Here is a 26,599-nt window from a genome sequence, read left to right on the forward strand (position 1 = left end):
TACTAATTTAAGATGCAGAGAAGTAATTGTAAATTAAAACTTAAATTGATTAACTAAAACGAACGTTTTCGAACATTGCGTTCATCGTCAGGTTTAAAATATTAAATGAAATCATTAACAAAGTATATAAACTTTTCTTTGACTATAATTCTAAGAAATGAGTTAAAGTAACATCGAAATTTTGAAATTATTTACAGTTAAAATCACATTTACAACATTTTATTTACACTTATTACACTTATTACAAATCAATTCATTTTTTATTCCGGATTTTATGAAAACCCCGGGAATAATGCTTTCTATTCCTGAAAAGGCATTTTTACTTTCATTCCTATCTGTTTTTATTTTTTACTTTTTGGGGTTGACAAAATTTCGAGTTAACGTGTACCAGAATATTTTTTGAACTTCAAAAGTCAAATTTTTGTATTTTAACTAGTACTTCAATGTCATTTCCCGACCCGATATTCATCGCGCGTATTTAATTGCGGTTTCAGGTTTTTGATGTAGATCGCTTCTATCGTCATTAGTTTTTCAACCCCGCGACATGCATCAAGAATCTCCCATTTTACGTTATGCGTTGTACCACAACAATCAACAAGGTGTTGTCCAACAGGGGAATCCTTCTTTTGATCCTCTGAAGTTCTAGTGGTAACATGTCGGCTGGTTTGGCCAACATAGATGGAACTGCATCCATTACATGTAACTTTATATAGCACATGGGATTTCAGATTCTTATCAAAAGGTGATTTCAGGGTGTGCAAGCAAATTCTTAGAATTATTGTTGTGAAAATGATTTGAATATCACACAATTTTTTCAGTCTACTTGCAAAATTTTGCGTGATATTTCCTCTGTATTGAAAAAAACCCTAGGTTTAGGCTCCCTATTGTTAAGACTTAACTTTTTTAAGATGTTGTTCATTTTGGGGTGGTTTTGCTGTGACCTTTTCCTTCGTGACTATTTTATCCAACGTCTCATTAACAATACTGGAGGACCACTCCGTTGGGAATTGATTTTCAGTCCAGATCTCTTGATTTTTCTTAAGAGCTACATCAAATGATTGCCAGTCACTGGTCGCATAAAAAATCCTGAGAACAAGAGAAATTCGATTTGAAAAAAGATACTCCAGAAAAACTTTTCTTGTCACCCTACAAAAAACAGCGCAACAAGCATATCCTGTGCCAAATCTTCCGGAAGTGGCCCCATTAGCGTTGGCAGGACTTGATCCAGCACCAGCAGCAGCTGAACAAGCGAACATCGATTTAACGTTGGCAGCGCTGAGAAATCATTTTTGTAATGTGCAGTTGCAGGAAGTCCGCATCTTGAAGTTCGAACAACAGAAATTTGATTCAAAAAAGATACTCCAGAAAAACTTTTCTTGTCACCCTACAAAAAACAGCGCAACGAGCATATCCTGTGCCAAATCTTCCGGAAGTGGCCCCATTAGCGTAAGCGGATCTCGATCAAGCACCTGCAGCAGCTGAACAAACACCTTTTGACAGTTAAACAGCAACACGAGCGGCCCGCTTAAAAGCAGTTGAAGTCCATGAAAAAGAACAAGTGAAATGGATATTCATAAAAGCAATGCCAGTTTGGTTGAGGTCAAAAAAAAAGGAACAACCTCCCTCAACACCCGTGCAAGATTTATGTACGTTTGCCAGACAACAAATGACAATTCGTGAAATGTGTCCAAAAGTGGATTACCCAGAAGATGGATTTAATGAAGTGAGCCCTTGTCTATCGGAAAACCTCTTCAATGCCCTCTCCAAACTAACAAAAAACCAGGAAAATATGGAGCGACAACTCAAGGACAAGGACAAAAAGATTCAAGCCAAAAGCTCATCAATAGACACAAACACAATTGAAAACAACAATCAATTCCAGAACATAAACCAGCCAAGACCTTTCACTCATATCTCACAGGTCCGCAGTACGACGCCATTCACCGGCAGTTTCAGAACAGGCTTCTCGAAAAGAGGTAGACTTATTAGACCAAATTTTTCACCCAGAGGCCCAAGCTTGCAAGGTTTCCAACCACGCTTCAATCAACCGTACCAATCTAGGCACTACCAATATCAACAGAATTTCCAAACAAAAACAAGATTGCCTGAAACACCGTATATTCCAGTTACGCAGGCAAGTAAAGCTTTTTGTTATATTTGTGGGTACCAAACCACATCGCGAGCCAATGCTACGGCCGAGGCAGAGGCAATTCCCGCGGTACCTCATTTCCATTCCAAAGAAAACCAAAAAATTTCTAAAGCAACCCAATAGAAAAACAAACGAGCCAAATAAGCAGTCACAGTATAATCATTCATCCTTATTAACACTAAATAATGTAACAAAACGAATAAATAACTACTCTCATAAATTAGATTACAATTTCCCCATCAATTAGCCGCCCCGCCTTAAATGTCATTAGCAAGAAAACATATGAGGACCTGATAACTGACCCAAATACAAAAGTACTAAAGATAACAGAGGCACCGCAATGGAAACAATTGAAAATGGCTGCTGGCCAGACAATTGATTTAAAGTGTCAGGTCGAGATATCGTTTCAATTAGCGCACCAAAATTTTACTGAAATCTTTCTTGTGCTACCCTTTGCAAATTCAATAATACTGGGAAACCCCTTTTTCAAAAAAAACACGAAACAACTATTCTTTCAGCCCAGAAACTGATTCAGTTCAATGATATAGCAGTACAAGTAAATGAAATTAAGCCAAAAACTAGCCAAGAAGACTGCTTCGACCAAAAAAAATTCCAGACTGCACGAATAAGAAAACTAGTATTATGCCTAATAAGCATTCAATTCTAGAATGCCAATTACTAAGATCAGCTCTTAAAATTGACGACCAAAGCGGAATAATAATCACTAACGAAGTGCTAGAAAAAGAAACAGAATTAGCCTTTACATCATCGCTAAGCACAGTGGGTAAAAAAACACCTTCCAAATGGCTGCAGTCAACATTACAGACCACCCAATAACACTAGCAAGCAAAGTTGAAGTTGCCAGACTCTCTGTTATGACTGCTGAACAATTTCAAAACCTAACTGTTATCGACCCTCAGTTGGTTGCGTTTTCCAAACAAAAACTCTCAGAAAGCACAATAGCAGAAATAAATCAATTGATACAAAATTTTGCAGACAAGGGAAGAACCAGCCACAGCAAACGAAACCTGAATATGAGAAACTTTGGTTTCCAACACCATAAGCCTGTAGCAATCCGGATCAGTTACCTCCCCTTCAAAAAGAATCCTTTGGCCAAATCAGAAGGCTACAACGCGCAGAAAAATTAAATCCAATCAAGTGTACAGACGATAGAATCCAATGCTTAGAAAAATTTCCCCGGAAAAACACAGCACTAGTTAGGGAACAGTGACAACAGACAAAGCAGTTACTAGGTTACTAGTTGAATACCATGATATTTTCTCTATAAACGGGTATGACGTCGTGTACAACACAGAATTGAATATCAAACTAACGTCAGAGCATTACTTGCCCGTTTGCACTCAAGGTCCTCCAACGCCAATACACCTCCGCGATGAGTTCTACATTGAATTGGTTCTCATGCATATTACGGATTATTAACCACACTACCGCAATCTAAGTATAGCAGTCCACTCTTTGCCCATAGAAATAAATCGGGGAAGCTTCGAATTCTAATCAACTGCGCAGAGTCAATCATTTGCTGAAAACGGACTATCTTAACGCAAATTTTCCAATTTCTAACATGCAAGACGCAACAAACCATTTTGTGGGCAAAACTCTGTTCACTAAATTGGATTGCTCTCAAGCTTATCTTTGCGTGCAAATGGCCGACGACCTTTCAATTCAGTTACCTGCATTCAATTTTGCCTCCAGGACCTATGAATACAAAAATGCCTTGCTCAGGGTTTAGGAAAAAAGGTGACTGGCTTCAGCTCATTCATAAGACACTGCTTGGACCCTTGTTTAGCAGCAAATATATGCACCCAGTTCATGGATGATATAGGCTGCGCTGTAAGTGAATTTGATGACCTAATACCAGCATTGAAGAAAGTTTTCGATTGTCTCAGACCATCTGGTTTAAAGCTTTGGCCTGAAAAGTGGGAAATTGCAACTCAGTCAATGAAGTTCCTTGGAAACGTCATATCAGCAAAAGGTATCTCACCTGAGTCGCAAAAAGTAACTAAATTTCTGAACAAAATCAAAATGCCTCAAAAAACTAAACAAATGAAAAGGTTAATAGTATTCATCCAATTCTTCAAAAATTTTATCCCCAACCTCGTTGAGAAGCTTATACCATTTTACCAGTTACTGCGAAAAGATGCAAAGATCCAACCTACAGAAAAACATTATGAAAAAGTCGAAATATTAAAAAAAGATCTTCTGGTGGCGACAAAAATGACGCTGCGATTGCCAAAACCAGGCTTACAATATGTGTTGTTGTGCGAGGCTAGCTATTACGAAGCAGGTGGTTTTGTTTTAATGGTTGAAGATTATGTGGATGAAGCGAAATCAAGAACTAAGGAAAACTTGCACCTGTAGCATTTGGTTCACACCTTTTCAATACAGCCCAATTTACGTTCTCGATATATTATAAAAAAAAACTCTAGCTCTTTATTATGTCCTGGACCATTTTGCACATTTTTTATGGCGTTCCAGTCATCTTATAATTGTGCTAACAGAAAACAAAAGTTTTACACAGTTCTTCCAATCAAAAACAATACCTCCAGCACTGTGGAATTTTCTCGATGGAGTACTCTCGTTTAGTCTGGTAATCAAGCACATACCGGGAAGAGCCAACTATGCAGCAGATTTCTTATCCAGAATGCAAACGGACTGGTTAGCAATAATTTCGCTGGAAATGAGCGACAAAATCCCAATTAAAGAACTACATATCGACATGTCAGCCCAAATTCCAGATGCAACGCTGAAATCAGTAGATCCGGAAGGAGCGTTCATAGATTCAACTGACAAGCGTTTAATTGAACATTTTAAAGCCCGTGGACTTTATTACCAATATGTTTAGCTTAATAGCCCATCAGACTGAAATTAAAGGATTAACACAAATCAGAAAACCTGAAATCAATCAAATGCAATATGCTAATCCATTGGACGTAATTAACGATATTAATGACAGAGGTAAGATACTCGATCTCCGGGCAGAACCAAGGAAAGATGAAGATATCAGAAAAGTAATCAGATGGAAACAGACTAATGCTAATCCAGACCTAACATACGAATGCAAGGCGATTCGAAAATATCGTAAACAATTTAAAAGGCTCAGAGTCGAGAATGGCGTGCTCTAGAGAAAGCTTTATGACAACATTGGACACATTCAAGTTCAGCAATATTACCTGCCAAAACACCTGTGGAGAGAAGTTCTTTACAGATTTCATAATTCAAGAACAGCAGGACACGTAGGAATTCTTAAAGTCATTCGTGAGTTCCGTCAGAGGTTATACTTCCCCGGCTTCTTAGAACACCTCATCGACTTTATACAGAACTGCTTAACATGTCTGCAATTAAAACAATTCAATGAGAAGCACCTCAGCCACCCCTGCAGTTATTATTGTCCTTGCAATCATTTCCATGATTGAGACATGCTTCAGGTTGATTTAGTCGGACCATTTAACTCCCCGGTCTATAAGTATGTCCTAAGTGGCATCGACGTGTTCTCCTCAAAATACATATTCGCGGTGCCACTGACAAACGGGTGCACTGATACAGTTGAACGAGAATTGGTGAAAATTTTCTTTAATCACACTTATTTGCCACGAACAATTGTAAGCGATTTGGGATCTACTTTTGTGTCAGAACTTATGTATGAGCTAACACGAGTGTTGGAAATCGAGTTAAAACATGCGGCATTAAAACATCCACAAACTATTGGACCTAATGAGAGATCACACGGACCACTTAAACGAATAATCAAAATCAACTCAAAAGAACAATGGAACGACTGGCATAAATACGTTCCGTTTGCTACTTTTATACACAATACTTCTTAATAATTCAATCGGATGTTGCCCAAAAACACTTGTTCACGGCCGCGAACCAGTTAAACCACTTGATCTACGCTTCAAAGCCATCGAGGCGGTAGAAACAAACTCAGACTTTGTTACGGCGTTACAAGATCCACTGTTGAAAAAATTTCTGAAAACAAATTAAAACTTTTGGAATCATGCCAACGGTACTGCAGTTATTATGATCAGAAAGCGTTAGCCCAGCCACTTGAAGAATTTTTGTTTCTGTTTGAATCCAAAGTTCACATCTCAGTGGCAGTTTCAATCTAAATCAATACAAATGTGGCTACCGCTCTATCGAGTTGAAAAAAATTAACTAACTCAAATTACATAATTAGAAAAGTAGGAACGCATTTCACACAATGCGTACACCGAATAAGATTGAAGCCAGTGAAGCCCCTTACCGACATGGAGGACATTGAAAACATTGATCCAAAAAACTTCATACGAGACCCAGCTCGCAAAGATGACAAAAGAGAGCCAGAACTGTTTGACGATTATTTGGCAGAAATACTAACATAACAATCACAGCATGCAACCAATGAGAAACAACCAACCAGAACAAGATTTAGACTAACCGCATCAGTTCACGGAAGAGTCATAGGACCCCCAATTATGCCTGCACCAGCAATACCAGAACCACCACCATTACCAGAACCTATTGTTATTCCTCCAGTACTAAGAAAATCTCTTCCAGGAACGCCAGTGCCAAGTCCTCTAAGTAGCGATAACGAAAACAAAGTGAGAGAATTGGCAGGCCCGTTTTCTGAAAACGAACTGAACGAGAATGGTTCAGTTACAAACCGAGAGATTACACCAACGGAACCAATAAATCAAACAAGCAAGCCAAGGCACCCGAAACGAGTTAATTTTGATAACATTATCCAAACGAGTATCTTGACAGCAAGACGCCTTGATAGCCCAGAAGGAGCTAAGGTGGCATCCGATTGATCACCTCAGTACATGCAAAGTACATCATCCAGCCGCAAAAAATAAAACAAGAGACAGAGTATATTAGACTTCTGTAGAGGGACAAAGCATTTAACTGTACCAACAAAAGAAACAAAACTTGACCAAGTCAAGTCGAGCATTTTGAAACACCAAAAAGACCACCAGCTGACGCGCAGGCCAGCACTTCCAACTCAAATCAAGCAAATGCTGATTCTGGAGCTTTGAACACACTTTTGCGAGAAGACTGACGAAATTATCTGCACATTTTTGATAATATCGTCAAATCTAAAATATCAATGGCACATTGCGTGTACGCAGATTTCCGACCGGAAAAGATCTTGCCAGAACAGTGTCGGTGTAATACCCTGCTTTTCAACAAATATCAAAAAACCAATCTAGATTACCAACAGGCCCAGTACTTACATATTATGGTGGCACTGATAACAGATTTATTTTCGATTTAGTGACAAAAGCGCGGTATTTCCACAAGCTAACATACTACGCTCTTTTACAAGCACTCTACAACCTTTAATATATAATTGAAAAGTATAACATGGAAAGCCTAAGGCTGCCAAGACTGTAATGTGGCTTAGATAAGCTAAACCCGGAAACCCTGTTTCATTCAATTCGAGAAGTTTTGCAGATACCCAAATCAAAAATTTCAAACCTTTTCGACCTCCAGAGCAATTCGGAAATCCTCTGACAAATGTTGCACCTACAAAACCAGGTTTGGAACGAAGATTAGGATCCATTAACAGCTAAAATACCCAAAAAACCGTTCAACGGAAACGGAGCCATTACATTGTATTCAGCCTTTAAGTCATAAATTCCATCACCACCGAGCAGTAACAATCTACCCCCGTTAGACGAAACCAAGCACCCTAGATGATTACACTAATTCGTGAAGCAAAACGGTGAACTTATTGCCCTTTTATCACTAAAAACCCACCAGAAATTGATTTGAGTCAATAGACTGACCTTACACTCCAAAAAAACCTAGGTAATGAGCAAAAAATCAACTTTTCGACCGCAATTTGTCACTGCGATCTGATCTCCAAGCCATAACCCATAGCGAGTCACTAATCTGATATATGTGGGCACATGCTGCCACAGAACATGCTCGTGGCTCAAGTTATTGTCAAGTGGTCCTCTTTTATAACAATTATACAGAAAACGTAAAAACACACTTTTGAGGAAAAAAGGCAAAAATAGCCTAAAGAGAAAAAATTTCACTATACGAAGCATCAACAAACAAAATAAGCTTGCTGTAAAAGTAAAAGACTAGATGAAAATCTGACAAAGAGCCTCTGCTAATCTGAGAATGGCAGTAAAGCGACAGATCCACAAAATGCAAAACTCCGAAATCCGGGTAATTTTCATTAACGAATCACAAGTTGCGTATCAAGGAGTGCTTCAAACGCCAACAAAATTTGCGCTGAGTACTTTTTAAATACGTTTTTATGATAGAAGAATATAAAAAATAGAAAAATATTATACAGCATCACTTTTTGATTTCCGGATTATTAATAAAAACACGAAATTCGGAAAAAATGCAATTACTCCGAAAAAAGATCGAAATTGAAAATCCATCAAGCTTAAATGTTTATATGATACCCACAATCATATAGAACAAAAAATTGCTGCTCCACCATGCTCCAAAGTCTTGGGCCGTAAATTTAAAGTTTTAAAAGTAAATCCCATAAATGCGATTATAACGACGAAAAGTTCTGAGAGCAACTTGGACCTATAGAACCAATTTAACTATTACAGTACGTGTCCAGTTGTTCATGGGCTTTATTCAAGTACGCTCAGTTTAACTTAATGTTTTAAAGTGGCCAAACAAATAACAAAAGTTTGAACCTTAGTAATTGCTGTCTAAGAGGCATCATCCGAATCATCTCTAACTGCCGTTGATGTAGACGCTTTAGCAGGTTTATACCACTTTCTCATGCTCTCCAGATGGGCTGAAACGGAGAATTACAATGAGCATGCTTCCTCTTACTAACAGAAGGCGAAAAAACCAACACAAGTGACACAAATTGAAGAAAAATTATGACAAAAATTGCACATAAAATCGCAATACTGACATTTTTTCTTCCTATTTCTTTTGAAGGGACATCTGAACACGCAGAAGATGGGTTTTGTCCTCGCTTGGGATTCCATTTCTTTTTTGCTCCAGTTACAGCCTTCTCGCGCCCCAACTCTGCCCCACAATCACCAGGAATTTGAGGTAGAAGTACATCTTGTTCTTCAGAAGCCAAAAAACGGAAAAGTCTCTGCTCTTTAGTCCCAACGCCAAACGCATATCTGCTACTAGCAGTTGCCAAACGTTGTGAATCTGAAGCACAGGCAGCCTCCCATCCAACGACAAAAGAAGGTCCTTCAATCGTCAAAACAACGTGTCCAACTAAAGCAGGCTGAACAAATAGACTGTCTTTTCTCGTTAGACAGAAATACATCCAATCTCCCCATTCGATAGGAGGCCCCTTCACAGCCATATGAACAAAACGGCTAATGGATTTCAAAGACTTCACAGGCCAATCAGTTGGTTGCCCTCTCTCCGCATATATGCAATTTTTCTTTCCGAACATCGTTACAGAAACTGACTCATCGCCACATGACTCTATATGAAATTCAGTAAACCATTTTCCCCCTCCAAAAATTCCAGATAAAGCACTTTCATAAATCTCGGAGGGTGGCAAGAACTGACATAAGTTGTCAACAGGAAACGACCAGGCTTTACTTTGCCTGAACTTTACATCGTCGTGCTCGATTTCGCGTACATTTCCTTTAATTTCCCGGCCATTATTGAAACTTGTTCTCGCCTTTTCAACTTTATCAATGCTCTTGCAGATCTTCAACATTTTCTGAAAATCCTTATCGATCGTGAACAACTCTTGGTTCTGAATCTCTATAGGCGATTTAAACCACTCACCACACTGGCTAACAATGCTTTCATTATCCTTCCGCACTTCATCGAAAACTTCTTTCCAAGTCTTCAAACCTCTTCCGTTAACTCTGTATAAACGCTTCCATCCAGCCGATATTCAACTCTCTTGTTTTGGAAACTGTTTGCCAAAGGCAGTTAAACTCATAGAACAAGGCATTTGAAATAAATTATAAAAACACGTTATTTGTGAAATTATAATTTCATATAACAAACCGGCGACCCTTACTACAAAACAATTATGCAACCTCAACCGAACAGCAATTAATACCCCAAACTCTTTAAACAGAAAAACTAACTCCAATGCAAAGAAACGGAATTGGTAAATTGAATAAATAAAGTCAATAAAATGCAACAAACAGTTCAGAACGAAAAGCGGACTGCTAAATTTACCTAGTTGTGTTTTCAGTCAACACGCTGAAAAGTACGATGTCAGTATATTTTCTAACTACAGTTTCTAATTCCTCATACTTCTTTATTTTCTACAATCTGGCAAGATGGTCAGCTATCGCTCTATCTCTGTCCCAACCTCTATCCAAAGTGCTCGGCAACAACGAAAAAGCCTCTCCGAAATCGTGAACTGAACTTTAACAACAGCAAGACACTTATAACAATCATCAAGAGCGTCACAAGCATTGAAATAAGAACTTGAATTGATGAATATTAATAGTGATCATCGGAAACTGTAGTTTGTGGGCACTGAGGCGCAAAATTCTGGGACCAAATTCCGAGCGCCGGATAAAAAGTACCATTCTTGCAACAAGATATCACAAATTGACCCACCGTCAGATTGAAACACATGATCTCTGAAACCTTGATTTACATTTAACTCAACATGTTTGACAAACAAACAAACATTAGCCAAGAATGTCATCAACCGATCACTTTAATTTGCTATAAATTACTATTGATTGAAACAGTCGACAACAAACACAATGAGAGTCCATCTAATAATAAGCCTGATCATATTTTACTTACTTCAGCCAACATCAAGCTCACAAATTCCTGAATATTTATCAAGAGGAATTATTTTTAATGAGGAATCCAATATTCTTGTAGCTGAAAAATTCATAGATGTGAAATTCCTTTTACAATTCCACCAATACAACTTTACTTCCCGCAATGAGATCAAAGAAAAGCTAAACTATTAGAATCTAAGTGGGAACACCCCTCTCTTATGTTCCCACTGGATTCATCAACTCAATTCAACTCATCAACAGGATAATTCAATCTGGATTGGCTTTTCATAAAAATTGAAAAAGAAATCGAAAAAAAAGAAGTTAAGCAAATCAGGAGAAAAAGCGCAGCTTTCCTCGAGGCTCAAAAACAAGATTCGTCATCCTATAGCAGTATATATCCTCGAAAATTTTCTACGAAAAATTTTACAAAGTCGGGTAGTGTAACGTCCGGTTCCTACTGAAAGAACATTTTGCTTTTCTTAGTTTTAACTTTATATAGCTAATGACCATATTAAGAAGCTGCAATTGATCATCAACCAAGTTGTTTATTTAAATTCTATATATAGTTTATATCTAAAGTGAAGAAATACATCCGCTTTAAGTGTACACGGAATGAAAACTGTTTATGTTGTTGAATTTGTTGTAAACAAAATTTGTGTAAGTATTTATACAGAGAAAAACCTCGAACAGAGGAGAGAGAGAGGAAAATTAGTAAAGATATGAAACAGTTGATTTACTAATTTAACTTTCCAGCCTGATCAATTCTTTAAGCTTGAGCTGCCGACCACGTACACCGAACACTGACCGCGAAACGCCATTCCTGGCTATTTAACAACTCAGCTAGTTAATTGGGAAAAAAAATCTACTGTGATCACATAATAGTTACTCCGAACATTATACAAAATTTATCCAATTGCAATTTATATACCAAATAGGTATATAACAGATACTCGTTCGATATTGGCTAAGTTTGTCCCACGTCAGCATTTAGTTTTCCTGATTATCTAGTAGTAGTAAAGCTCAAGGTTTTTGAGGTATCGCCTCAAGGGTGTTCAGACCAATCTGAACATCTGAATACAGCTCTGAATGTATCTCATCAAGTTTTTTTGGTTTTTAGGTTGCCATAGTTTATTCTAATTTCTTCCAGTTATTGCAATTTGAGAACTTGCAAATGATTCGCCATTTGCATTTATTATAATGAAGAAGAAACCATTTTATCAAATTAAAATTTTTTTTGATATTTAAAAGAAACGCTTTTGAACAAAGTTCATCGTCAGGTTAAAACTGTTTCACAAGTTGTTAAAGGATAAAATAAATATGTATTTACATTTGCCTAAGAACACAATTTAAACAATTCTAGGAACTATATTAAAAATATAAATCGAATATTTTCATTTATACAATAATTAGCCTATTTACAACTGATACTTACAGCTGTTATCATTTTTTAAAAAAATATTCCTATTCCGGATTGTATAAGCTACTAACAGCATTTATTATAGTGAAAGTAGTACAAGCTCCTGGCTTTCGCTCGTGGGGTGTCAATCCCAGTGTTCATCAGTCTAATTCAGTTTATCTTTTTCCAGCTGTTACATGTTCCACATTTTCAAAGTGTTCGCCAGGTACATTTGTTCAGTTGATTGAAACTTTTTGTGAAGCATTCCCAGTAGATGCTGGTGATTGTTTGCTTGTTGAGTACTTCGCCGTGGTTTCTGTATACGCAAGAGACAATGTTATAGAGGTGCCTTATCGTAGTTGTATTTATTGGCAAAGAAATTCCAGTACAGATCGCCAAATGTATTTTTGTTCAATTCACTTCCAAATTACAAAAAGTTTTGTTGACGATGCAATATAAAAATTTATACGATAAAAAAAAATTTAATCGGACTTTAACGGTTTTGGCTCAATTTGTATTCTCCTCGACCATATTGTATTCTCCTCCTTTTCTTGTATTGTCGTCGCATTCCCAGGCTATTTCGAACGTAATTCTCAGGTCGTACTTAGAATTTATTACTGATAAAGAGTAGCAGGTCGAACATCTCTTCGCAGTGACTAAAAATTTGTAAATTGCGTGGCTTGAAATTTGATGTTGCTCAAAAATGCGCTCATAATTTGGTTCATCTTTAGAAGTTTACACTTACTTGTGTTTGTTTCCATACAATTTAAGCAACAAAAATTGTCGAGTTGCTCTGCGCATGCGTTTTGATCTTGACTTTTCATGGCTAATTACTTAAGGTCGTCGGCAGAACCATAGCTTTCAAATTTGGGATTTATGTCTGGTATGTCATCGATAAAAATCAGGAAGAGGATTGGCCTATGGATCGATCCTTGCAGTAGTCCGCTGGTAACTTCTACTTGATATGATTTTTCTTTTTTTTATTTGACAAACTGTTTTCTTTTCTCCAGGTACAATTTTAGGAGGCGTAAGTTTTTTCCACTGTCTTCCATTTCCATCAGCTTGTGTAGTAAGTGATGACATACATTATCAAATGTTGTCGCAAAACTTATATAAAGTAAGGTTAATTCAAGAACCTGTTCATCATCAGAATTTATTTTGACTGAATCAAGGAAAAGCAAAAAAGAAATTACAGCTCATCTATTTTGTTTGTGAAGCAAATTGGTTTAGGCGTAATTTTGTTTTGTAGAATTTGTAGAGTTCGTCAATACTAATATTTTTCTGGCACTGTGGAGATGCAGCATAGTTAACCAAATTCAACATCTGCGTTGTTTACTTCTTTGAAAACTGGTGACACCTGACTAATTTTTCGTGCTTCAGGAGAAATATCATTTCAATTGTTGTTTGAAAAAGAAGCCATTTTGATTTTTGACAATGTTTCACAGCATTTTTTCCAAATAATGCTTCCAGTATTATGAGGTCCACTATATTTACTTATTTGCAAGTGTGGTATTGGTTTCCGTCTCTGTGATGATAAATTTGTTGAGTTTTTTGGTTTTCAAAATCAATCTGCCCGGTAGTTTTTGAAGACGCTGTGAAAAAAAATGTCTGAAAATTTGGCTTTTTCTCTGTCTAAATCCGTAGACTGATCTTGAATTTTTGCAGATATAATGCTGGTTTTTCAGATATTTCAGATATTTTTGCTTGCAATTGAATTATTGGCGTTTAGAAACGTTGGCTTCGAACCCACGTAGATCTGCCTCCAGTTCTTATTTATCTCTTTTTCTAAGCGCTTGATTTTTATTGTTCAATCGACGTTTAGAATCTTTCATTTGCTTTCCTTACTAGCTAATATTTTTATGAGAAAATAGAAATATTTAAATACCCCAAAATGGCAGGAAACAGCGATATTTGGTGAATTTTGGGATGATTTTATATATGATCAAATTTACCTATTCGTAGCACGGCTTAGCAAGGTTACTAACATTATTATAGCAAAATGAGTCGAAAATTGTTTCATCTATTGCGTTATTTAAAGCTTCGCAATCTGTTTTTTTGAACAATATTGACGTGCTTTTCTCAAACTTCAAGTTTTCTTGTTGCTTCTAATTTAATCCGATTAGTTTCTGATCAGAACATGGTTTTTTATCCAAACTACAGCTTAGGAAAACTTTAAGATCAAAGCTGCAATGAATGATTGGTTCTGGCTCATTTGTTAGGACAACATCCAGTTGTGAATTGGCGTCATTTGAGAAATTTGTATCAACAAAATTCCCAAGTACTTGATTTTTATACTCGTCAGTAGAGCTGATTTGTCTCCAGGTTGTTTTTAAAAAACTGATAATGCCTGCAATTTTGATCTGCGAAATTTTGTTTTCATTTAAGTCGATTTTGCATATATCATGCATTAAGAGTTTGAAATCATCAATATCCCATTTACATGGATTGTTGTCAGGTGGATTATAGATATTACATAAAAGAGTAGGTCTCGGTTTTGTAATAGTTTTGAAGATAACAATGTCCCTTTTGCACTGGGGTAGGACTAATTCTTTGGGCTTAATACGATATCTAATAGCAACTAAGACGCCATCGTAGTGTATTTTGAAATGTTGAGAAATTCTATGATTTTGGTATATTGATTATGACGGAAAAATAGAGCAGTCTTGGGTATTTCAACGGTAAGCCAGGTTTTGGTCAGGTGAATGATGTCTTAATTTGAAATTTTTCCTGCAAATTTTAGTTTCACAGTCCGCTTTAGTTTTAAGATTCATCGCACTTTGAAGGAAAAGGTATTTTAACTTTTTAATCAATCTGCCTCAGTTTCACTTTCTGTTGCAGTGTCCGAGATTTTTTTCTATTTATTCAATCCATCCTTTGCCATCTTTAACCTCAAGTTTTAGCTTTAATATGTGAAGGTCCTCTTTCTAATAATTTCATATTTGTTTATAAGCATTCTGCGTTGACATAGAAATATACTTTCATTTTTTCTCTCAGAGGGCGACAGTTTGCAACTGAGGAAAACAGCTTGTTTATAATCTTTTTGTCGGGAAGCAGTTTTCAACGCTCAGCCTCTACTTAGGTTAATTTCAATTTTTTTGGGAGAGTTCAGTTTCCTCACTTCTCGTTTTTCTTTCGTCCTCACTTCTCGTTTTTTTCATCTGATCACTGCTTTTAAACTGCCGCAAACAAATTTTATTTTACGTGTGCGCACAATTAGGAAAAATTTTTGATCAAACTGCACATTTCGATGTACTTCTATCAGTTCTTCCAAGTCCTAAGGCTGTGGTCCCAAAACAAGGTTTTGTGCTTGGAAAATCATGATACCTGTCTTCTGAATTGCTCGTAAGACGCTGCATGCTTGACTTCGTCTCAAATACAAAACAGCACCAATTCGATGTTTGAGTTTAAACAAGATTTGTACTAAATTTCTTGAATATAAGTGTCGGAATTTATTGCTTATGTCACCGCTGATTGAGTTGCTAACGATTCTGTGCCACAACACAATGTCAATCTTGTCTTTTGATGAGCCACCATTAACCAGAATATTTTGAAGATATTTGAAGAATTTGCTATGGAATTTGAAGCCCAGTCCCCCATTAGCAGTCAAATGAAGTGCTAATTTGTATCCGTATTTAAACTTTTTAATCAATCTGCCTCAGTTTCACTTTCGGTTGCAGTGTCCGAGTTTTTTTTCTATTTATTCAACACACCTTTTGCCATCTTTAACCTCAAGTTTTAGCTTTCTTATGTGAAGGTCCTCTTTCTAATAATTTCATATTCGTTTATAAGCATTCTGCGTTGACATAGAAATTTATTTTCATTTTTTCTCTCAGAGGGCGACAGTTTGCAACTGAGGAAAACACCATGTTTATAATCTTTTTGTAGGGAAGCAGTTTTCAACGCTAAGCCTCTAGTTAGGTTAATTTCAATTTTTTTTGTGAGAGTTCAGTTTCCTCCTTTGTTTGCGTCAAACTTTCCAAGCGCTTTTCTTCTATTTTCAGAAAATGCGGAGGTTTGTCATCTGCTTGTATGTCAGCATGCATTTTGTCGCATAGAGTTACCAAATTTTCTCTAGAAAACCACTTATACGTATGCCTAGTTGATGGGATTTGGCTTTGAAGAAGCGTTTTACAAACATTTTGTCTGATTTTTTGAGGCCAAAAAATTCGGCAATTAAATTAATTTTGCTCTTTTTGAAATCCATGTAATATTAGTATAAGAGTTTTGATGTCTTGACTGGATTTGATTGTTTTGGGTGAAATCTTTTATCTGTTTTTTGATTTGTGCTTCTTCATTCTCAAGTTTTTGAGCTCGTTTTGATGCTCTTTTTGAGGCGCTTGATCTTTTGTTACTACACATTAATTATAGACGTCTAGCCTGTTTGATTTCAGTTGATGAGTGTTTCATAGCTTTTCAGGTCAAAATGAGTGCATTTTTGGTCATGTGCATTGTTTTAGTGCAAAAGAAAAACATAAACCTTCCCTTGTTCAGTTTTTTTTGGCAGTTGTGGCAGTTGCCGGCTCGATTGCTTATATTGATCTGCACTTTTCAAAAAAGATAGTTATTTTTTAGTTTGATTGCTATGAAAAACCTACGAACGGTTGGTAAATAGCACTCAGTGTGTGTAATGGGTACGAGGTTGTTTGAGGGTAGATTAAGATATGGCTTACTATTTTAGAGGGCGCAATACTGCAGTACCAAAACCACTTTTTTCGTTACCTTGGTTATTTATTGGAAGCTTGAAAAGATATGCAAAGCGAAAAAGGAAAAAGAAGGGCAAAAATGTTGTTGAAAGGTTTGATGCTGACAAATAAACTTAGAAACTTTCACCACCGCACCTCTTCGGGACTTAATCCGATAAAGAGTCGCTCTGTAATTGAAAAAAAAAGAAAAATGAATCAATATTACGATCGTTTTGCCTGTGGTTTTGATTTCTCTTGCTTTTTTTTCTTCCTGATTATCTTTCTGTTGTCATCACTTCTCATTTTTCTTTCTTCTGATCGCTGTTGTTTAACTGCCGCAAACATTTTCTTTCACGTGTGCGCACAATTAGAAAAAATTTTCGATCAAACTGCACATTTCGATTTAGTTCTATGAGTTCTTCCGAGTCCTAAGGTTGTGGTTCCAAAACAAGGTTTTGTGCTTGGAAAATCAAGATACCTGTCTTCTGAATTGCTGCTAAGACGCTGCATGCTTGACTTTGTCTCAAATACAAAACAGCACCAATTCGGTGTTTGACTTTAAACAAGATTTGTACTAAATTTCTTGATTATAAGGGTCGGAATTTATTGCTTATGTCACCGCTGATTGAGTTGCTAACGATTCTGTGCCACAACACAATGTCAATCTTGTTATTTGATGAGCCACCATTATCCAGAATATTTTGAAGATATTTGAAGAGTTTGCTGTGGAATTTGAAGCCCAGTCCCCCAATAGCAGTCAAATGAAATGCTAATTTGTATCCGTTCTTGGAAAGCAAAAATTATTGATATTTTCCTGAAAGCAAGCTCCTATGTAATGTGCCATTTAACAGTTGCTAAACACTCTTTTACAAGGGACTCTCTAACACTGGTGCCATGGCCAAAAACTAAAAAACTACTTAATAAGTTCTCCTAAAAACTACTTAATAATCTCAAAAACAAACTCAATACACTCAAGCAGAAATCAGCTAATACCGGAACAGCATCTATCATTGAACATCTGATTAATCAGGAAATTCACTGCCTTGAACTACAGAAATCGGTCAGGAAGTTCTACGAGCCTGAATCATTTGCAATTTGGTAAAGGAACAGAATCTTCAAGTATTTGAGGAGCTTGCAGAAAGATAATCTACCCCCAGAAATGACAAATGAATCCAAAAGCGCAGAAGGCAGCACCGTCCATGAAAAATTAGCCCTGTTCAACAAGTAGTTTGCATCGGAAGTAACTGACGGAAACTATTGTTTCTTTGAACCACCAGAAAACCAATGCTATGGGAGGTCAGAATAAACGGAGATGAAGTCCTGAACGAGCTAAATTTCCTGAATCCGACCAAAACTCGTAGACCTGTTGCAATACCACAAGTTGTACTTAAGAAGCTGTGGAAAAGCCCTTGAAATCAATAATTTGCTTTTTAACAACATCTAAAGGCTGAAGAAGTTTCCAAGCATGTGGAAGTAAGACGAAACTTCAAAATCTAGAAAATATTCAAAAATTACGATCAAAGAGAAGTGTCTAACTACAAGCCAATCATTATTTTGAATTTACTATCAATTGTCTTTCAGAAACTCTTGTTGAAATCAATCGTAAACATCAACCAATTCGGTTTCTTCCATAAAAATTGGTTGAAACGCAGTTACAATGCAGTCTCTCCTTGATCTATGAAAACATTGCAGCAGACAACAGCACAAACCCTCTCATGTTAGTTAATTTCTAAAAAGAAATTGACAAAGTAAAACAAACTTTCCCACGTCAAAATTTCCTGAAGTTGATATCTCGAAAATTCTCTTCATGATAATAAGGGACTACCTAACTGGAAAAAAAGCAAGCGAACATCAACGACGAGTTGACGCCACCAATAGTTCTAACCTTTTGTTCCACTAGTTTCAGTCTTAGGACCTCTACAGTTCCTGATCTATATTATTGATCTGCCTTATACTGTTTTATCTTCCGCGACACCCCTAATTGCACACGGACTGAAACTGATCTATAGAGCTGAGAACGCAACTCCAACAAGACAGTCAGAGTTGTCTCCATTCTGCGTGCTTGGAGTATGCAAAACTGCCTGACTTTCAAACTAAGAAGTTCTCGAGTTTTACAATTTTCCCGGTAGTTTGAAGAGAAGCAACTACGAAGTAGCTAAGTTTTTCCTCGGGTGCGCTAAGACAGCTGAAAGATCCTCTTTGAAAGATTTAGGACTGATGATAAACTCAAACTTGCAATAATCACTTAAAAACTTCTGAGTTGGAAAATCACTGAAGCCTATATTTCTCCTGAAATGAAACAAATCGTCGGTTTTGCGGACCAAGGAGAAGTGGATCTATTTCGAGTGATTGGCACATCCCTGTTATTTATTGTTTACAGTGCTGGGATCTCAAAAAGACAAACTAATCTAAACTCGAGAGGTTCAAAAAACTCGTGCTTAAGTGGGTTTGTGGTAACGAAGACAACAGAAAATTGATTCTACGGACGAAACAACTCCCACCTCTATAGTTATAAATTCTTAAGGACCTTGTTCTCCTCAGCAATATTTTCAATGTTCAATACAGCATTGATTTTTCGGAGCGCCCAAAAAACCCAGATCCGACGGAATAGGAAAACTGATTCTCCCCGACATCAACTGTGAAAACCAAAGACAAATTTTCTGATACATATAGGATACAGAGTAAACATTCTGCAATATAAATTTATTTTCGTCGAATGCAAACTTTTGAAACATCCTGTAATCAATTTCATGTGGCAATACTTTGGAAAACAATGAGAACATTGATCTATGAAAACATTGCAGCGGATAACAGCACAAATCCTCTCATGTTAGTTAATTTCTAAAACAGAATTTGACAAAGTAAAACAAAGTTGATATCTCGAAAGTTCTCTTCATGTTAAAAAGGGATTACCTAACTGGAAGAAAACAGCCAGCGAACCTCAACAACGAGTTGACGCCATTAAAAGTTCTAACCTCTTTTGTTCCACTAGGTTCAGTCTTAGGACCTCTACATTTCTTGATCTATATGAATGATCTGCCTTATACTGTTTTATCTTCCGCGACACCCCTAATTGCACACGGTCTGAAACTGATCCATAGAGCTGAGTACGCAAATCTGACAACACAGCAGGAGTTGTCTCCATTCTGCATTCTGGGAGTATGAAAAACTGCCTGCCTTACAAACTAAGAAGTTTTACAATTTCCCCGGTAGTTTGAAGAGAAGCAACTAGGAAGTAGCTAGTCTTTACCTCGGGTGCATTAAGACAGCTGAAAGATCCTCTTTGAAAGATTTAGGACTGATGATAAACTCAAACTTGTTCCCCTCAGCAACATTTTCAATGTTCAATACAGCATTGAATTTTCGAAGCGCCCAAAAATCCAGATCCGACGGAATAGGAAAACTGATTCTCCCCGACATCAACTGTGAATACCAAAGACAAATTTTCTGATACATATAGGATACAGAGTAAACATTCTGCAATAAAAATTTATTTTCGTTGAATGCAAACTTGTTAAAACTTCTCTAATCAATTTAATGTGGAGCTTCTTTGGAAAACACTGGTATCCTAACAACCCTTGTAAATGGATTTTCATCTGTGTTTTCATCTGAATAGTAATGTTAATAATAATTTTATTAATAATAATAATATCAATAATAATAATAATAATAACAATAATAATAATAATAATAATAATAATAATAATAATAATAATAATAATAATAATAATAATAATAATAATAATAATAATAATAATAATAATAATAATAATAATAATAATAATAATAATAATAATAATAATAATAATAATAATAATAATAATAATAATAGTAATAATAATAAAAATAATAATAATAATAATAATGATAATAATGATAATAATAATAATAATAATAATAGTAATAATAATAATAATAATAATAATAATAATAATAAAAATAATAATAATAATAATAATAATAATAATAATAATAATAATAAGAATAATAATAATAATAATAATAACAATAATAATAATAATAATAATAATAATAATAATAATAATAATAATAATAATAATAATAATAAAAATAATAATAATAATGATGACAATAATAATAATAATTGTGGTGAGCCACCTACTCACACCGTAACCAAGTTCTACAAGTATTAATATAAACTCGTATAAAGACTCCTTATGTCACTATATCTTACTGTTCGTAGTTGTAAATATGTTGCACGCTTTGTTAGTTCATTTGCTGGTTGACCAGCCATCATTCGTTTGCTCCAAACGGAGCGCAAGTGAGAAGCGCACTTGGTGTCAAGATAGATTGAAAGCAAAAGTGAAGAAGAGAATTAATTCTTATCGTGCTAGCCTTTCACAGCCTAAAGCCTAGCAAACCAATAATCTGCACAAAGAGCTTTTGTGCATCCAACATGGCGCAGTCAGCAGCTGCTGTATCAATAGCACGGTACACAATGGGCATCCCCTTCTTCTGGGAAACGGAATGGAACCCCAGTGGAGTGGCTCATATGGGCAGCCACACTAAAGTTGGCAATAATAGCCAAAAACTCTATAAACGTTGACTCACTACTAAAACATAAACCAGACAGGAAAGACTTGACTTACCCAACAGAAGCGACATACGAACCCCCGACCGAAAACGAAACACAGGCACAACACAGAGAAAGAGACCTACGAAACAATAAACGAAAGGTGGACTGGGACAATGAGTGCAAACAGATTGCATTCAAAGGCCCCACAGTTGATGGTATACCGTGGGACGAAGCGGACCTGAAAGTACGAAGCTTAATATATTTAAGCCTAGGAACCGAAGCCCAACGAAGTTACCAACAACGATTCCCCCACTCGGGCATCGAGCGAATCACAGTATTCGTATTGGCTCACGAACTTGCCCTCTCCTTCACACAACCCCGCAACATAACTTACGATCGCTTCCTCCTTTTTACTTGTAAACAAAAGCCTAACGAAAAACTCGAAAGCTTCCACTGTCGACTAAAAGCCCTAGGCGCAAAGTGCCGCCTAGGATCTGCAGAAGAAGACCTCATAAAAGACATCTTTATAGCTTTTATGACTAACCCTGATATACAAAGAGAACACCTGATGGAAACACGAATAGCACAGCAAGTCTTACAATTCGCACTCAATTCTGAACGGGGCCAAGAAAACCAAAAATCAATAAATTCCCAACTCAATCGGTACTCCCCACATGCATTTGAACAAATATCCAACATTACAACTACCCTGAGAAATACTTCATTCACACCCCGACCACGACCACCCATACGGAACACCCAGACTCAACGACCCACAATCATCTCAAACCCCTGCCGACGCTGTGGAATACAGTTTTCAATCGAACATCTGCAAGTTTGCCCAGCCAGAAAGGTCCAGTGTAATCTATGCAAAAAAATTGGACATTACAGTAAAGTATGCAGATCAGCAAAATTCATGTGGCAAACCCAACATATAAAGCCACAAACAACTCCACCCCAACAAACATTCCCACAAACTAGACGAGTCAGGAACATCAGACCCGCACAGGAACAACAACAGAAAGAACCACAACTCCAGGAAACCCGAACGGAAGTCACGGACGAAACACTAGACCTCGAAAATCCGTTTTACATCCAGGAAGTATTCGACAGCTGGAATACTGTAAACCTCATACACCCAAAAAATTTCGTCCACGCACACCCACAATAACTATCTCCAAATATCTCAGATGAAATCTGGATCAAAACATCCACAGACACATTCGAGACGGATTGGCTCGCAGACACAGGCAGCCCTCGAAGCTTCATTTGTAAAACGGAAGCGGAAAGAATAATACAACAATGCAAATCAGCCAAGTGGAAAGAACCAACAAACGGCCAGACACAGTATAGATGCTTCAATAACATAGAGATCCCAATCACAGGAATAATACAGATAAACCTCCGATCGGGACTCCGAGAAGCAACAAACAACGAGATCCTAGTGGTCAACGCAAACACTGTGAACCTTATGGGACGAGATATCCTGAGGAAACTTGGATTCAGACTCTCACAAAATAAAAGTACACACATTAACAACATCAATTTGGACAACAGACTAGAAAAAAAATCATAAACAAGTTCCCACACCTGTGTTCCCGTTTGGGAAAATCCAAAGATCACATAGCCAAATCAACGCTAAAACAAGACATATCCCCATACCAAAACAAAGGCCGAAGGGTACCACTTCACCTAACGGAAAAAGTTGACAAGGAGATACAACACTTACTTAACACAAACCAAATAATAAAACTAGAAAAATGCTCCGACCAAGTTTTCATAAGCCCTGTAGTAATAACAGTGAAACATGACCAATCGATCAAACTAGCACTAGACTCAAAACTACTGAATGACGCAATTGATAAAAACAAATACCAAATGCAATCCATCGATAACCTAATGGACGCAGTCGCTAAATACATCTCAGACAATGAGAACAAACAAGGCAGCTTCCTATTCTCGAAAGTAGACCTAAAATATGCATACAATCAAATGCCACTACACCCCGAGATAAGAAAACATTGCAACTTCAACATCCTCGGGGGCAAATCAACTGGCACATATCAGTTCATAAACGGATTCTACGGCCTAAGTGATATGCCTGCCACATTCCAAAAAACCTCGGATAAAACGCTCGAAAACATCGACAACAAGTTCAACTTTTTAGATGACATACTAAATATAACAAAAGGCTCCACTCTTGACCCTGAACTCGAATATACAAAGTCCTATCAAGACTTGACAAAGAAAACCTAGCCATTAAACTAGAAAAATGCGAATTTGCCAAACCCTCAATAACCTGGCTAGGCTACAAAATAACCCAGTCGGGAATTTCCCCTACCGTAAAAAAGACAGATTCCATAATGAACCTAAAACCCCCCAACACACTAAAACAACTCCGCTCCTTTATGGGCTCAATACACCAACTCGTAAAATTCATACCCAACCTAGCCAATCTACTCAACCCTATAAGACCCCTACTATAAAAAGAAAACATAATAAACAACAAAAAACGCTGGGAAGAAATCCATACAACAGCTTTGGACAAAATAAAAGCAGAAATCTCTAAAAATACAGGAAAAAAACACTTCGATAGACAACGTAAAACACGCCTTAAAGGTGATGCAAGCCACACGGGACTTGGAGCGGTAATAGAACAACAATACCCAGAAGGCTGGTTCCCCATAGCTTATGCCAGCCGATTTCTAAACGAGGCAGAAATAAAATCCAGCACCAACGAACTAGAACTATTATCAGTAGTTTGGGCAACAAATCATTTCAAATATTACCTACTAGGCTCAAAATTTGAAATAATAACAGATCACACAGCTCTACTTTCGGCACTTAAACCCAACAGGGCCAATAAATCGCGACAAAGCCGACTGATACGCTGGGTGGACAAATTACTACCATTTACTTTTTCAATTCAACATATACCGGGAAAGATATGGGCTTCACCGATTATCTAAGCAGAATCCCACACCAAAAACCTCCCCCAATAAGCCCAGACGATGAACTATTCGTAATTAATAGAATTAGAGAATTTACTTTCACACTTTTGAATGAAGAACGAAAACACAACATTTGGACCAATCAGATCGCTCCATTCGGATAAGCACACAAATCACATCCCGTAATTAACAACGCTCAGAGCGAACAAAAAAAGCGAACGCTTTTTGCCATTTCTCTTGCCATAAACAGTCACACTCTTTCTCGCTAGTTTATTCAAATTTACATCCAAATTCAAAATTTCAAAGTTCCTCGTGCAAAAACATTGCGAATCTCAAAAACATCAAAAATTACTCCAACCCAAACTATTCTAACTTACCAGACTTCTAACTTCTAAACAGAAGACACCCCTACTCATTAACCCCAACAATTACTACTTACAATCCAACCCTAAAATAAACGTTGTTACAAGAAATAGACCGAACCTCAACACATTCGACAGACAAATCATAAAACGAGCTAGAAGACCAAACATAAATACAATGTCCCATAGTAATCCCGACAACCCCCTCACCCTAAACACTCCAATCTCAGTAGCTACCCAAACAGACAAAACCCCACCAACCTCGAACATAGAACAAGGCCGAGACCCGATAGACGAAAATAAACATGCACCCTTATTCGAATTTGAAAACGAAACTGCCCCCAATTATCGTCTTAACCTATCCCGTGTATTCGGCGAGGCATTTTTAGCGGAGGCTACCCTGAAAGATAAAAATTTACAAACTATTATCCGACTAGTAAAAAACCACAATTGGGAACAATTAAAGCTAGTTTCAAAATAATATTACAATTTGCGAAACGACCTAGCCGTGGCCCAATCGGGACGCCTGTTATACGACGGCAAATTAATTATTCCTCACCAACTCCAAAATCTGGTCATCAACGCAGTACACCGAACCCATCCGGGCCAAGTGGGAATGATCAGATTGGCGAATTTGATCTGGTTTCCCCAGATACATAGAACAATTGCCCTTAGGGCAGAAAATTGCAAGCAATGCCTAGACCAAGGTAAGAACCTAAAACCAATAATCACTAAATCAGTTCTAGGAACACTACCTAAGTTAAGTGAACCCAATGAAGAACTACAAATAGACTTCGCTGGACCTATTGTAGACACAAAAAACAATAATAACGAACACTATATACTTGCCGCTGTAGATCGATTTTCACGTTATCCATCCGCACTAGTTCACACAAACTGTGACACGCAAACTGCAATAGAATTTCTCAACCAATACTGTAAGTTCCACGGAATCCCATGCAGCATCTGCTGCGATCAAGCACAGGCGTTCAAATTGAGAGCATTCGAAATATACTGCAAAGAAAAAAACATAAAACTAATATTCTCCCCCACACACGACCACCGAGCCTCAGGAATGGTAGAACGCTTGATACAAACATTAAAACGAAGATTGGCAACTATGAACATTGACCCCATATGGGACAACACAACCATAGCAGAAAAAATAACAGAAATAATTGAATCCATTAGACTAATACCAATTAGAATCACTAAAATTCCTCCTTTCCAAGCACATTTTGGCAGACCAAAAAACACTGCCTGACGCCGGCCGCGATTTGGGACCGGGACAACAACTCGGAGGTAAACCTGGACATCCAGTACAAACAGGACGATCAGACCCATCAGGAATCCCAATCGGAAGAATCCCAGGTGTCGGACACTTCGGAATTGGACAATGCCCCACAGTTGCCTTCTCAAAAGGGCACAATAATTCTGTCTAAATTTAAATTCCAAATAGAGAAAAGACCACAATTATTGACCAAACACGTCGTAACCTAGCACGAAAAACTATAAGAAGAAAAAACCCCGAACCACGAGGAACACTAAAACCCCTTTGGTCCATAATACCAGATGGCACCATAGCTGATTACTCACCTCACACCATAACCATAGACACTCATAATCGTGAAAACACCGTCATACGAAACAATGACATAGCCATATCATCAGAAACACGCCCATTACCACAAGAATTAAAACGAAAAGAACAAAAACTCCGCCTAATAAATTTCGTAGCCTGTAAAACAGTTGGAGAGTATAATCGTAACAAACGTAAAATAGAAAAATTCTGTTTAGCGGAAAAA

General features: G+C 37.1%; 2 protein-coding genes across 2 annotated transcripts in view; one reads left to right on the plus strand and one right to left on the minus strand.

Moving 5' to 3' along the window:
* The window catches only part of LOC142351907 (coronin-6-like), a 560,192-nt gene that overhangs the window by 468,495 nt on the left and 65,098 nt on the right, over positions 1-26,599 (plus strand). The gene's annotated exons all lie outside the window — the stretch shown is intronic.
* Positions 1-26,599, minus strand: part of LOC142351909 (26S proteasome non-ATPase regulatory subunit 5-like) — a 225,450-nt gene that overhangs the window by 23,794 nt on the left and 175,057 nt on the right. The window lies entirely within an intron of this gene.

The sequence above is a fragment of the Convolutriloba macropyga genome, chromosome 13, assembly GCF_964194025.1.
Source record: "Convolutriloba macropyga chromosome 13, txConMacr16.3, whole genome shotgun sequence".
Classification (NCBI taxonomy): Eukaryota; Metazoa; Xenacoelomorpha; order Acoela; family Convolutidae; genus Convolutriloba; species Convolutriloba macropyga.